The sequence below is a fragment of the Aegilops tauschii genome, chromosome 6 (assembly GCF_002575655.3).
Source record: "Aegilops tauschii subsp. strangulata cultivar AL8/78 chromosome 6, Aet v6.0, whole genome shotgun sequence".
In the NCBI taxonomy this organism is placed as follows: domain Eukaryota; kingdom Viridiplantae; phylum Streptophyta; class Magnoliopsida; order Poales; family Poaceae; genus Aegilops; species Aegilops tauschii.
The window spans coordinates 259,029,075-259,045,114 of NC_053040.3; positions in this window are offsets into that span (position 1 = coordinate 259,029,075).

Sequence of the window (16,040 nt, forward strand, 5' to 3'; positions counted from 1 at the left end):
GGCAGGAGCATGCGGCACGACCGGCGCTGCTTTGGGCGGCTGGAGCAAGAAGACCAGAGGTTGAAGAAGCACTATGGCCGTTGGATGGACATCGTACGGTCACTGGAGCTAGAATCGTTCATATTGACTAAGTTGACAAAGCACTCCGTCCCCGTCAACTTAGTAGGCCCACAAGTCAGCATCCCGCCAAGGTGGGTCCCAACCAGCAGGGGGAGTTTTCATTTTTTTTGTGCTTAATAAGGAGGCACTTCCGGTGGGTCCGAGCTGACAGCGGGGGGAACGTTTTTTTTTGCGCAATACGGTGGCCTGTCTGGTGGGTCCCAGCAGTCAGGGGGGAAACATTTTTTTCGTGAAATATGGTGGCCCGTCCGGTGGGTCCCTGCTATCAGGTGGAGGAATCATTATTTTCCGCGTAATAAGGAGGCACTTCCTTGCTGTCGTCGTGGACCCAGCTGTCAGCCTCTCCACGTACAGTCCACGTCCGATGGAAGTCATTCCTTGACCATGTTGACCACGCCGCGCCGAGAGCACCAGGGCGGTGGACGACAGCGAGGCCTAGGAAGGGGACGACGCGGAGCCGGGGTAGACGCGGCAGTGGAAGCCCGCGCGGAAAGGAGTACGAGGGTTCACTGGTTCGGCTGCGGTGTGAGGCTGCCGTCGCCGCAGAATAACAGGGGGTGTGGGTGAGTAGAGGGATGGCCTGGCCAGCGGTGGGAGTAGTAGGGGGCAGTGAGGCCTCCGCGGCATCACAACCGGCCACGGGAGGCAGGAGCATCGGGCACGACCGGCGTTGCTTTGGACAGCTGGAGCAAGAAGACCAGAGGTTGAAGAAGCACTACGGCCGTTGGATGGACATCGTACGGTCACTGCAGCTAGAATCGTTTATATTGACTAAGTTGACAAAGCCCTTGGTACGCGTCAACTTAGTAGGCCCACAGGCCAGCCTCCGAAACGGTGCACCCCAGATGTCAGGGGGAGGAATCATTTTTTGGGCGGATGAAGCAAGAATATCCGAGATTGAAGAAGAAGCACGACATCCGTTGGATGGACATCCAATGGCCACAGCTGCCAGAACCGTGTGTTGTTGACAAAGCCTTGCATACGCGTCAACTTAGTTTTTTTAGGGGCCGCGTCAACTTAGAAGGCCCACAAGTGTGTGGCAGAGAACATATAGCCCATTTGCGATTTGTAAGAATGTACAGCCCATTTTTTAATTCTAATGGAATTTATTACATCCCATTTACAGTTTGTTAAAAGTACAGCCCATTTTCTAGCTAGGACAACGATTAATAATTTCAACCAACTGCTCAAAATAGAACTCAAAAAAAATCCCCACATTTTTATGGGATCCGAAATATTTTTATCTGAAATTTCTAGTCAGATTAAATATAATTTCAAAATAAAGTTGTATTACGTTAAAATCCAACGAAATATTGCGCGCGCAACAAGTAATGAAATTAAAATTTTCAAATTCCAAAAATAATATATTTTTTAAACTAATTACGTGTTTGGTGCATTTTTTTATAGTTACTGCCCAGTTATTATAATTACATCCCATTTATTATTTCTTAAAGTCCATTTTCTTGTTAAGCCTAATGCATACCTCCTAGGAACATATGCAGTCCAGCAGGGCGGAGAATAACAAGTTGACCCGGATATTGTGTACAACTGTCAGCCCAGTTGCATTGCTGATGTTGAAAAAAAGGCCTGTGTAGTACAGTACAACCTAACATGGCTACTCAACCCACATTCAGCAATGCCAGAAGGCCCAAACAAGGCTTTTGTACAACTTTTTGAAGTAACTAAGCTCAATTAATAACTTAAGAAAAAAGTTAGATTATAGTGGAACCTAATTAAAAGTTGTCACGAGCAAAGAAATAATTCAACGGGTCCCACTGGGCGTGTGTGTGTGTGAGAGAGAGAGAGAGAGACCCATCGGTCGATGCTCGTAAATACATCTTTCAGCCATATGCATTGCTGATGCTCAGTAAAAACTTATATAGTCGACACAATCATATAGAACATCATAGCACACTGAACTTGCATACAAAAATTTCACGCAGGCGGCACAATCAGGATGGAAGCAGTGGATCGCTACGGGTAGGGCTACGTTGAAACCCACGAACTCGTACATAACGGTTCATCGTCTTTATCAATGACAGGGAAATATCTTGAATGTTGTGCAAAGAAAACAGACAGACAACACAATAAGTTCTGCTAGCACATTAAGTTGATGTACAGCCCTTTCTAAAAAAAGTTCAGGTACAAAATTAGAATAGGTCACAATCAAATGTACTGGCACATCAGTGCTTCACACCCATAGCTCGGATTTAACTAGTATCTGACAAGATTCAGTTTTTACCTCAAATTAGAGCACATCCAGGCAGCCAGCCCTGCCTCTTCTCCCAAAGAAGCAGTGACCTCCGCCGCGCGATGGAGTAGGCCCTGTGCCATCCATCGTTCCGTGAAACACGGGGAAAGTCTGACGTTGACTCCTGTAATGGATGTCGTCGACGGACCCTAGCACCAGCGGCGGCGGCAGGACTTTGATTGATGGATTGACCACTTCTTCGACATGCACGAACACTCGATACAGGTACATCCCTAACGTGGTCCGCGGCGGCCTTGGTGGTGACGAATAGTACAACCCCGGTTCCTGCACCGGTATCTCAACACCAATCACCTTCGGTATGGTGGACGGCTTCTTCATCCATGCCATAACCGTTAGAGCCCAGCTGTCTGGAGGAACAAACATACTTACGATCTCACCTCCAAGGTCGTTGATAAGCTCATTCATGGACTCGCTGTTCCAAGCACGTCGAGGCATGCCGTGGAAGGTAAGCTTTGTTAAAAACTCAAGCTCAGAGGGCACCGAGCCCCATCCTGAGTGCCACCGATCAAAGCTCACCAGTGCGCCATCGCAGAACAAACGCTGGGAAGATTTGAACACACGACTGCAGTCGAAAGTTGTCCGGAACCTGACGAAGAAATCAGCCAGTGGCGGATTGACTTCGACGAGCAAGTCACTTATTTGGATGTCGTGCGCAATGCCAAGAGCTTTGACAAGGTCGTCTGGCGAGACGGCAGGCCGGTCGCCATTGATGGTTACCATCAGCACTTTGCCGGCAAACTGGTCGTCAAGCACCGCCATGCCACTGTTGAGCGACAACACGCAGCGACCGAAGGCAGGACGGACCTCAGGATCTCCGGCTCGGAGATCCGCGTTGACTGGCGACATGATAGTGAGCTTGAGTACAGGGAGTACAGGAGGGGGATTTGGGGGAACTGGAGTAGGAATCGAGATCCCAGAGGTGGGGGAGGGGCGGGAGATTGGGGATGAAAAGGTAGCTTGAATTTCGAACACGCGCCAATATGCTCTCGGCGCGCAAGTGCACGAAAACACCAGTGGCACCCACATGTCAGCCTAAGAGTCCTTATTCTTTCTTTTTTGGAGAGCCCGGCCTTTTTTTAGGATCTTTTGAGAGCCCGGCCTGAGAGTCATAATTGGCCTGTTTGGCATTGCGTTACTACTCGGCCCATATTCAACGACACCTCACTGGCCCAAACAAGTGTACATCATCTAAAAGGCACTGAGCTCAAATTATATAACTTGAAAAAAGGAGATACACTCTGAACACTGGAGCATGATGATACCCACATTTAGCCCACCAGTAGTTCGAGACAATAAATAGTTCGAAACAACGATATATACAACATTCAAACACTGACTAGTGACTACTACTGACATAAACAGCAAGACATGATAGTTCATAAGAAGTCTTGCTACACCACCAAAACGCACCCATCTGCAGCGCTCAGACTCTCGTGATCCAGACGAGAATGACATTCTAAACAGAGGCAACTATTACATAGTAAGAGTGACATAGACGAGGATGACCAAATGACAAGGAATATGCATAACAAAAGAAAGAACTACCCATCCAGAACAAGCAGCAAAGACAACAAAGTCATTCGAAGAGATGATCCAACACCATCATAATTTGTAGCCCCGCTTCAGCGACCAATGATCCAGAGACACCAGTACTCCACCCTTTCGACGCAACAGCCCAATTACCTATCAACCTGAAGGCTTGAACCACATCACTGCCTGTCGTAATTGAGACATCCAAGGATCAAAGTTAATCTGGATGCCTTTGTCATTCTCACCTTGTTTTGGCTGCAGGCTGTATCGTTGACAATCAGGGGAGTTTGCTCCCGAACTCCGAGGGCTCGCCGTGTAGACACAGTTTTCCATAGCAAATAGAGCCTCTCTGCCATCAAGGTCCTTGCCAATGGTGATCTCCTGGTTAATCAGATAATTGAGTCTGAGAAACAGAGAGTGTGAACCAAGGCTGTTTACCCGCCTCCAACTAAAAATCCTGAAGGCCCCAACAAGCTGGTATCCTGCTCATAGACGTAACAGCCACTGTCCGGATACTCACGTATTTCAAGGTGCTTGTATACAGTGGAGTTTTGCAATATAACTTTTCCGGCTCATGTGTCCGAATGATCATCAGTCTTTTTCCGTCGTCTGATCGAGCGAGGAACCAGTTGTGCCTCCCTGTTTTTGGCAAAGGTGGTGTGATTACAAAGTGCAGTGACTGTAGGGACACTGAATCATATAAAAAAGGACAGGCATTGTTAATGTAAGATCAGCATTGTTCAGAGTATGAGTAGGATAATGCAAGAAACAGCATTGATATGTCCCTGTTGGAACTGGGAGGAAAATACAGGGAAATGTATATTGGGTTCGGAAATATAGAAGTGTCATGCATGGTTATACTCATGTTATCTCGCAATCGATTCTTCACAGGAAACTATCATGTCATGCATGTTATGTAATCATGTTCTGTCCTCACAAACAAATTCTTCAAGGTAACTAACAGACCATGCATTGTTATATACTCGTGTTCTGTGGGCAAAAGTTTTGTGAGGATATTATTCTAGCCATTGATTGCTGAAGGGCGAATATAGGTATGTACACATGGTAAGCATTACAGGATTTCACTACTTCCAAATATAGAGTTCTCCATATGCACATTTACTTCCCTAATGTATGGTTAGATGAAACCAACAGTGTGGTGCATGTTTCTACATCATGAAAATGAGGAAACTAACATGGCCATTGATACACACTCATATTTAGTAGTAGTATATAGATTACTGTAAAATAAGGAGAATATCCATATATTCCTAACTGTTTGATTATTCAGGGGTACAAATTGGCTGTAATGACATGATCACAATCGCATGAATTAACTCATTCCAAATATAGCTGATTTACGGCGTCTCTAATACATTGCCATAGTTCTACTCAAATTCTGCTCAAACAGGGATATGCCAATCATCACAAAAAGTTCAAACAGTGTCATGGCGTCATCATTAACATGAGACGGAAACAACTTACACGCGCCGTCCCAGCAATACGTGGTGCCATCTGCTTTGTCGATCGTGTAGATGATGCCATTGTGTTCAATAGCATCACAGAAGTGTGTATCAGCTTTGACGATGATCCACTGCGAGCTGAGTTGTCTCCAGCTAAAGAAGGCACTGGCGTAAAGATAGGCGAGTCCGCGGTCGAACAAGGCAATTAGCTTGAAGTCTGCGTAATTTGCATGTCGTGTGGGCACTTGGCAGATTACAATCTTCTGCAAAACAAGGTCCGTCCAACTGACGTGGTAATCTAGATGACTAGGACCGCGATGGTAAAACTCTATATAATCCAACGGAGGAAGGATAATCTCATGGGAGGTCTGGAAGTTCACGAGCACCAACTTTTTACCGTCTTCTCTGAAGGCAGCCATCCAATGCGAGTTCATGCCGACCCAGTACATACCTGCCAAGAAGTTTCGGGCGATGGTGATCGGATCGAAGTCGAGGGAAATGATGTACGGCGACCCACTACATACCTGCAAAGAAGTTTCGGCTAATGGAGATCGGATTGAAGTCGAGGGGCATCATGTACGCCTCCGTATCATGGTGACCCAATCTCGCAAGACCAGATAGCAGCAAGCAGGGTGTCTTGAAAAGCTTTGGCCTCGCTTCGATGATGGCCGTGTGCATGCCCCTCGAGCATGCAGCCAGCCGCAGGGCACTCAACATATCCATACACAAACAACAGAGGTCGAGGACGTCACTGGGGAGATTGCTCCAATCGCGGCTCATATGGATCCTGCGCGGTTCGCGTTCGGCCATGGTGGAGTTTGGAAGGTGGGGTTTTGGGGGGTTGATTTACGGGGGAGAAGGTTGTCGGTGCTGGAGCGGCTAGCGAGGGAATAGTGGTACTGGGGGAGGCGAGCGAGGCGAGGGTATGCGGGGGCACAGTGAGATAATGAAGAGTGACCTCAGGATCTCCGGCGAGACGGAGATGGAGATGGAGTGGTGCTAGGGGAGAGGGAGACGAGGCGAGGCATGCTATACAGCGGCGGTGACAGTAACTGCATAGTGCACAAGGTGAGGCTGACTCTGGTAACCCGGACACGCCGCCTGGACTGGTGTCACCTCGGGCGCAGGGTCTTGTCACTTCACTGTGAGGACTGGATGAATAATAGTATTTTGACCATCAAGTGTACCACAGTTGTACTACTACTAGTAGGAGTAGTAGGAACATGAGTACACTCCCGTGCTAGCATGCCTCTGGTTTCACTTCATCCTCCAGCTATCATCCATATTGCGAGCAGAACCAAATTCTCGTGCATGCGGAAGCGCGAAGAAGGACTTTTCTTTTTTGAGGATAACCGCATATTCCTTAACCGTAGTAGGAACATGAGTAGTACTCCCTCCGGTCCTCTTTTGTCTGCGCATAACTTTTTCAGTATTTCTCTAATTAGTCTGCGTATATACCCTTTTGCATGCGCCCATTTCCCTCCATGCCCTGCATTCACAGCATTAATTAGCATACGCATGAGCAGCTGCAGCCAGACTCCAGCCAATAAACTGCAGCATGCAAGTGGGTCATTCTGTGCGCGTGGGAGAGAGAAAAGGCAACCGAAGAGCCCGTCCAATCCATTGCATGCAGCAGTCAAACCACCGCAGCTCTCCTCATACATGCGCATAACTTCTCCCATTTACTTCTCCATCAGGAACCGATTTTCCTCGGCTTTTTCACTACTCCTTGATCTTCATTTGCATCCAAACCACACTGCATTCACATTGTTTTAACCTCTTCACATCCTCCTGGAGTAATTCCGAAGCCCCTATAAATAATCATCTTCTTCAGTTAGACTAGCCATCTAATCCTAATTCTCCAAACCATAGCCCTCCGGTCCAGCGGTTCCAAATGACGAAAGAGATCGAGATGCAGGTATTTAGCGTCCAACATGTCCTCGTCGAAGGCTCGTTGAGCATAGTTTCCACAGTCACCGACCACCCAAGGGTTGTTCGGAAGTGGATCAACAATGTATCCAACTCCCTCCAAAAGGTGGAGATGAATGTCATCGGTCTCGACGCAGAGTACATGGAGCGTGCCACTGGGAAGATCCAACGCGCCGCTGTCCTTCAGCTGTGCCTCGAAGATGATGTTTTGGTGTACCACATCATACACGCGCCCTCCATACCAGGTGAGCTTCATGATTTCTTTTCTCGGGAGGACATATACTTCTGTGGGGCAGCCATCGCAGGGGACAAACAGAAGTTGGAGCCGTACAACCTTGATTTGAAAAGCATCGCTGACCTACAAACCAAAATAAAAATTCCTGTAGAAGATTGTGATAAACCAACACCATCCCTATTCGACGTAGCAAATTTTGTGCTAGGAACAAATCTTCAGAAGGGTGACGAGACACTGGCATTAAGGTCGTCTGGATGGGAGAATTATCCCTTGACGTATGAGCGGATAAAATATGCTGCCCTCGATGCCCGTGTGAGTTTCGAGATAGCTGCAAGGTCCAGAGAGCTTGTTGCGAAGACGTCTCCCACAGAAAATGAGAACAATATGGATGGATGAACTATTTCCTCTCTTGTAAAAAAATATTCCCTCTCTATGTATATTGATATAGATGGACTATTTCGATGGTGTGCATGTCTTTGGAACAAGTAGTAGCGTGGGTCCGCTTGACTATAAGGAACTATTTATCCGCCTAGCTTCCTCTACTACTCCTTCCAGTGATCGGTATGCAATGCATGTGCCGTAGACATGACAGCTTGTCCATGGAAGTTCAACTACGGCGACCATCACGTTTCATCCACTGCCACTTGCGATTCCCACGATGCCGCTCCAACCCACGGCACCACTTCCCCCGACATGCGCCTCACCCCTCTCGGCCGCACCGCCCCTCTGCCTTTGTGTGCATGACATGTGGGCCACCTTAAATGCGGCGAGCATCAAGTTTCTACCACAGCCACACGCGATTCCCACGACGCCGCACGAGCCCATGACACCACACGTCCCCCGACCTGCGGCTCACCCCTCTCGGCCCCACTGCCCCTCTAAATTTGAATTTGAAACTTATAAAACTAAAAGATTCAAAACAAATAAACTGGGAGAGAGGGAGTATATCATAGGATGTGTCCCATATGAAACAAGTCCCCTGGTTTGTCACCGTGAAGATGCGGTTAGAAAGGAGCACAGCATCTTCGTACTCGTACGGCAACAAATCGGCCGCAGACAGCATGGTCCACCTTTGACCGCCATGTGCAAGGTTCGTGCTATCTTATTCAATCTCACCGTGGTTCTATCGTACCAATTCATGCGGTGGCCCGTTGCATGGCTGATCCCAATGTTGGACAAAGGTTCTACGGGAAAGGTGTCACCGTTGTAAATGTTGTGCAAATTGATGTTGGTACCCTCCCGTACATATGCAAGCCAATCTCCACTCGCACCGAGCCTAACCTGTGAAACAGTGGGCAGGGGGAGAATTAGGAAATGGACACGGAAGTAGTCTTTAGAATGATTTACTATGTGATCAAACTCATCTTACCTGCTCATCGGAGGAAATCCGAGTGCCCCTCAACGTCGGCATCTCAAGGGGCGTCAACTTGCAACTACGGCCACGCCGCGCTGGAGAGACCCCCAAGGAAACATCCTCGTGTGTTCCACGGAACATCAAGATGCATTTGTATGAGTAGTTTATCTTGTGAGAGAAAAGGATGAACGAGGGAAGGCCTCTAGAGATAGAGATAGACACTACTACTACCAATGTGATGGCCCGTGCGTTGCAATGGATCCAAAGTAGTAGAATAATACTTATTCACGTGCTTGAAATATAAACACTCTAGTTTTGATATACATGTGTCAGCAGACATGACAGCTTGTCCATGGAAGTTGAACCACGGCGACCATCACGTTTCTTGTTTCTACCACTGCCACACCCACACGCGATTCCCACGACGCCGCTCCAACCCTACCTGTAAGCATGACGTCCCCCGACGTGGACATGGATCCTCTGACGTGGCTATCACTGCCTTACCCTACCTTTCCTTCGCTGACTGGTGGGACCCACACTTGCGGGTCCCACATGTCAGTGATAGAATGGTAGGATTGTTCATGTCAGGGGATCCTCATCCCCCCAACGTTCGCCTCATCCCTCTCGGCCCCACTGCTCCTCTGCCTTTGTGTGCATGACATGCAGGCCAGCTGAACTGCGGCGACCATCAACTTTCTACCACAGCCACACCCGATTGGACGCGGTTTGCCTGCTCCGCTGCTATGCTCCAATCCGTACTCCCACACCATCGAATTTTCATCCAACGGCTGTGACACATTTCGTCCCGGACATCAATCCTCAGCTGGAGTACTTCTGTACTACAGGTAGTACCCGACGGTGTGGCCATCTATGCCTGGTAACGCCCCGACGCCCAGCTGTGGCACCCTCGCCACGGCCACGCCACCACCGGCCGGTTCATCTCGAACGAGTGAGTCGTGAACCACACCACCACCATGAGAATGACATGTGGGCCAGCCGCATTTAAGGTCCGCATGTCATTGACTCATAGGCCGGGCACTAAGCTAGTGAAGTTCGGTCCCGTGGGCCCCGAGAGGGAAATGTAACTCATGCGTCAGGCCTTGTGGTGCTCCCGCAGTACGAACTTGTGCCAAACCCGGAATTTTTTTCTTACTACTACCAACTACTAGTAAGGTACACGTGCATTGCACGCATGAGATTCTGGTGGTTTGTGCATTATGCTTCTACATGTGGAGTCTTCTAGATTCTATATGTGGCAAAATCTGGTGGAATGTAGATGATATCCAACGACCAGTAGTGCTCGGATTTGCCATCTTTGTACCGTCGGATTGGCTTCATCCAATGACCAACTTTCAAAGTTATGGTTTGGTTTGCAGCCTAAGTTTGCCACGCGTAAGCTTAGGTGTGCCACAAGTGTGTTTGGTTGCGTTCTCGTCTCAGCATAGTTGTTCCCTCTTCATGCATGCTCAACTCAACACCCCTCTTCATGTATGCTCTCTTCATGCATGCTTCTAGTGTATTTGTGCTAATCTTGTGTGGACTCATGCACCCTCCATACACTCTACCAAACACCCAAAAGTGGTTCGAGAAGGGAACTCTTGGGATCATGCACCTTCATACACCCTACCAAACACACCAGGCATGTGTTTGGTTCATTGCTACACTTGTGGCTTACCACACTTTTCTAGCTACATGGTCCACATGTCATAGACTCAACTTCTTGCCAAATCTTGCCACACTTGTGGTGGCCATTTTGTTAGCCACATTTTTTGTGGCAGACACACTTTGCCTAAGCTTAGTTGTGGCAAAGTTAGTCATGAATTAAGTTCAACCATGGAGTCTTCTAGATTCTACATGTGGCAAAATCTGGTGGAATGTAGATGATATCCAACGGCCAGTAGTGCTCGGATTTGCCATATTTGTACCGTCGGATTGTCTTCATCCAACGACCAACTTCCAAAGTTATTCACACACTATATAGGGGGTATAGATATAGATGTGTCGGCCCGTTGCAATGGATCCAAAGTATATATGTTTAGTGGAGTGCACTCTAAACATATTATCTATTTATTTTTCTCTAACCTTTCGTAGCCATGCAACCAAGCCACATAAGCTTCATGGGTGCCCCCCACATCATATTATTCATACTACATTGACTGAAAAAAAGATAAATCACCCAAAAAAGGTCTTCCCGTTTTTTGTTCCTACGATGCTGTGACGTGCACATACCTACTAGTTGTATAGTACAAACTTGGTACTAGTAGGAGTAGAGTAGTACGGAATGCTCCTACTCTATCAACGAGCCCCATCTGACACTAAATTTCTTGGCTTCCGTGCTACAGCTAGATCTTCCCCTCGTTTCTGTTTTCCAACCCGGCGGCGGGCGGGGTGCGGTTTGCCAATAGTCGGTTTGCTCAACGGCGGTCCCACATGAAAGTGAAAATGCTACGAAACACGCCTTCCCTAAGCTATGTGTCGTGCCGGACGGGCCGTGGAGTACTCCCGATTCCCGGGCATGTGTGGGGGGCGTGCAACGCGAACGCGGCAGGCCTTTTCCTTTTACTAGCAATGTGCCCGTGCGTTGCGACGGATCCAAAGTAGTAGAATAGTAGTACTTGTTCACAAACTTGAAAGAAATCACTCTTGTTTTGATATACTCCTAATATTACTCCCTCCGTTCCTAAATATTTTTCTTTTTAGAGATTTCAAATGGACTATCAAATACGGATTATATAGACATATTTTGAAGTGTAGATTCACTCATTTTGCTCCGTATGTAGTCACTTATTGAAATCTCTAGAATGACAAATATTTAGGAATGGAGGGAGTACTTTTCACTCAAAATATATTTCTCAGGCTGTTTTGATGAGGTGAGGGAGGGATGTGGTTGCTCTCAAGATAATAAGGGGTTTTCTGCAAATTGGAGGAGAGAAGTGGGCTATTGTTGCAAAAATGCCACAACTTACCTCACAGCCATTAGATGCAGATCTAATGGTCAGAAACGACGGATGGCAGACACACCACCATCACCAACTGAGTCTTTTATAGGAGTAGGAGTAGAGAAACATGTATAAATTGTAACATTTTGGTTCTGCTCCTTGGCACGATCGATAGATAGAAATAACGATTGGAAACGCTAGGGCGGGGCTATTTCCGCTAGATAAGCAGAGTACGTAGTAGCTAGGTTGGTGCATCGTCGGTTTGGTCACACGCGGTCCGACATGTTCTAGTATTTCTAGCAAGACGCCCGCGCGTTGCACGAAGTTGATGGAAAAGGTAAGCACAACTTATAAATTGACGGATGGAGTACTAGTTACAGTGATGCATATAATTAAGCAAAGGGATCGCACATGTCAGTATTGACTGGAACGAGAATGCAACAGCACAATAAGAATTAAGGCCACGATGATGACGCGATCGCAGTGGTGGTTACAGAAGGCAAGAAGAAAGATGCATCCATCAACGTACGACCTCCTCCTCCTCAACTTAGTGCACCGGGCCACCGACCGGCAGCTAAGGAGCGGCGGCTTTTGTGGCGAGGTCGAGGTGCTTCTCAGCAAAGGCATCCAAGGCTTCCAGCCGGTTGAGGAAGGCCAATGTCGTAGCGTCCTCACTGGCCTTGTAGATACCTATGTACACGATTTGCTCGTACACGTGGATGTGTAGGTCGACGAATTCTTGCAGGGCGAGGCGCCTCGCGGCGAGCGCAACCTCCAGGTGGACATTCTTCGGGGCGTCGGCGGGCAGTCGCAGGGCCACCAGTGCTTGAAAGAGGTTCCGGCCATGGAGGCCGATTAGGGTGGCAAGCAATGAGGAGCCCGGGCGCGCGGGCTGGAGGAGTATGGTGATGTTGTCCGCGAGCTTCTTGAGGACGGTGAACTTGTTGGTGGTGGCAACGATCATCTGGTCCAACTGAGAGTCGTAGTTGGCGTCGACGGCGGCCATCCACCAGCCGGTCTCCAACACCGTCTGGAGACGATCCTCGGCGCTATGCCGCAGGCCGACGTCGTGGACCATCTGGCACAGCCGCTGGCCGCTCGCGCGCATCACCGCCATGGGTCTGGAGTGAGCTCTTTTGCGCTTAGTGTAGGTGCTTAGGCAAATGCTTAGGTGCGTACGATGTGGTAGATGCATTGGAATGGAGGGGCGCCTTTATATGGGGGCAAACTGTGTTGCATTCACATCATGCAGCCTCTTTTCCCGGTCCTCCTCCCATTACTTCCCTCATGCATTAATTGAAGGAGGATGCATTGGCCATTCAACATTTCGGGAACCGCTACTCCCTCCCTCGTCTGCATTAAAGCCGTATCGGGAACTGTGCCGCCTGCTGTCATATCGAATAGTACTGCGCCGCCCGCTGCACGCCCGGCTGAACACACCTCCTTGCCTCCATCAAACCCCTCCGTTAAACCTGCATGCAAACCGAGAAACCTACTCCGGCCACACGTTCGTTCATGAGTGGGCCGGAATTAAACACAACACCGACCGAGCTCCTCCCGTCCGCCCTCAGTTTAAACAAGGCCAGACGCCGGCCAAGCTCCTACCGTTCGCCCTCTATTTACACGAGGCCAGACAGACAGCGGGCAAGAATCGCACCCCTCCGCCGCTCCCCCATCTCCTCCTTCACAATTTTCTCCACTCTTCCGATGGCTTCCGAGGAGCCGTTCTCCGGCATATTACCCGGCTGGGTGGCCCGCCGAGCCCTCCGGATACGGGCGAGGCCGCTCGGTGCTTTACCAACCTCGCTTGGCCCGAGGGAGCCAGTTGCTGCCCCAAGCAGGCGCGTGGTTCAGCAACTCGCCACTCCAGTTTAGCTCGATGAGGAGTGGCGAGTTGCTCCACGCCGGCACGGCGGCGAGCACACCGGAACAGGCGTCGTTGCTGCTGCGTCGTACCGCGCCACCAGTGTCTATGGTGCCGCGCCTCCCGTGTCTGTGGGCGCGCCTCCCGTGCCTGCGGCAGCACCATGCAGGCAGAGACAGAAGCCGGGTGCGTGGAGAGCGACGAGTCGGTGGCCAGCTTCTCCGTGTCCGCTGCCATCATCGAGGAGAAGTAGAACACGGGAGGCCGCCGCCACTTGGGTCCCATGAAGGCCACCGCCGAGGCGACGACTGCGCATTCAGGTGGTTTCTTTGCTTCTTCGTCTCTTCCGAGGACCTTCGTCGACCCCACAAAGTGTCTGTCGGACATGAGGAAGACAAAGGGATCCGCGGGCGGCCATTTAGATTATGTACTCCCTCTCCAGCTGGCGGGAAATTTTTGTTCTAAGAATGAATAAATTGTATGTATCTATAACTAAAATTAGTTTAGATACATCCATTTCTAGGACAAGTATTTCCGGACGGAGGGAGTATTAATTATACCAAGAGAGGCGGATTGGCACCGCTTAGTTCATGTAAATGTAATGAAATCCATCATGTTTATATGAAGATCCGGCTTTTTTATACGAAATCCTTCATGCTTATATGAAATCAGTCTGTGTTTGCACGAATTTCATCTGGTTGGTTAGAGTTGTGAAAATGTATGCCGCTGGCGTTTGATGTCGTCCTCCGCGGAAGGAAGCGGGAGAAGATTTGTCGGCTGCCGTTGGAGATGCTCTTATGCTGGAAATAATAGAGTGACATCCAATCCATTTGAGTTAATTGCATGTATGATTGTCCCTCTATAAAAAGTTAATTGCATGTACAGTGTACACGTGACTTGCAGGGTGGCTACGGCTTCGTATAGAAAGTTAAAAAGAAACAAGTCCATCCTTAATCTTGTATTCTAAGTACTCTGTGGGTTCCACTATCAGTACAGTAGCGAAAGAAGTATATATTAAATAAGTAATATATAATATAAAATCTAAAGTTAAAGACAGAATTCGAACTCATGTCATCGCGTTGCGAGCATCCGGCGCTAACCAGTCCAACACATTTTTGTTGTAGACCATGCTCGAGATATATCTCCATGTCTACTCTTATACTCCATCCGTTCCTAAATATTTGTCTTTTTCAGATTTCAAATGGACTACCACATATGGATGTGTATGTAGACATATTTTAGAGTGTAGATTCACTCATTTTGCTCCATATGTAGTCACTTGTTGAAATCTCTAAAAAGACAAATATTTAGGAACGGAGGGATTAGAAAACAGAGTTGGTGATGATGGTGTGCGTGCCATCCTGCAATATAGGTCGACGGATTTATATCTAACAGATAGGAAGAAAACTATGGCAATTTTGCAAAAATATACACACACCCCTCTCCATGTTCGCAAATACGGCCTTCCCTCGTTCATCCTTTTCTCTCACAAGATAAACTACTCATACAAATGCATCTTGATATTCCGTGCAACGCACGGGCATCTAGCTAGTTTCTTTTAAAATAGTTACTGCGATAATTGGGTTGAAGTGATATATTTTATGTCTGCCCCGAATGATTTCAGATTCACTAGTAGTAACAAAGAAAAGGTTGCCTTGTTAATTAACAGAAAACAGGGTGAAAACTATCACATGAGGCCGGTAAAAACGAGGCACACTGGGTTCAGCGTCGTCGTCACTACAGCTGTGCGCACGCGAGAAGTCTACATGTCGAGGGGGCTACTGAGCGAGGCACAGAGACACAATGTTCGAGAGAGAAACCAATTGACAGATTACGATCAGATCGAGTTGTCACCCTTCTGCTGTCATTGTTGGGGTGGGGGGGAGGGGAGGGAGAGAAAGACATATCGAGAGTGTGCGCGGTAGGCACAGAGGCGCAACTAGCGAGTGTGTGTGTATGTGTGTGTGTGTGTGTGTTTTAAAGAGGAGTAGATATATTACTATCAAGATCGAGGTGCTGCCCTACTCCTTCGGTGTCGGGTAGTGTGTATGCGTGTGTGTGTGTTTGAGAGAGAAGCCAGTCGATAGATTAGTAACAAGATCGAGGTGTCACCCTACTCCTTTGGTGTTGGGAAGTGTGTGTGTGTGTGTGGTTGTGTGGGTGTGGGTGTGTGTGTCGGGGGGGCAGTGACCCTTACATATCCCTACTCCTATAAAAAAATAGAGTTGGTGATGATGGTGTTCCTGCCATCCTGCAATATAGGCCATCCGATTTATATCCGACGGATAGGAAGGAAACTGTGGCAATTTTGCAAAAAGATACCCACACCCCTCT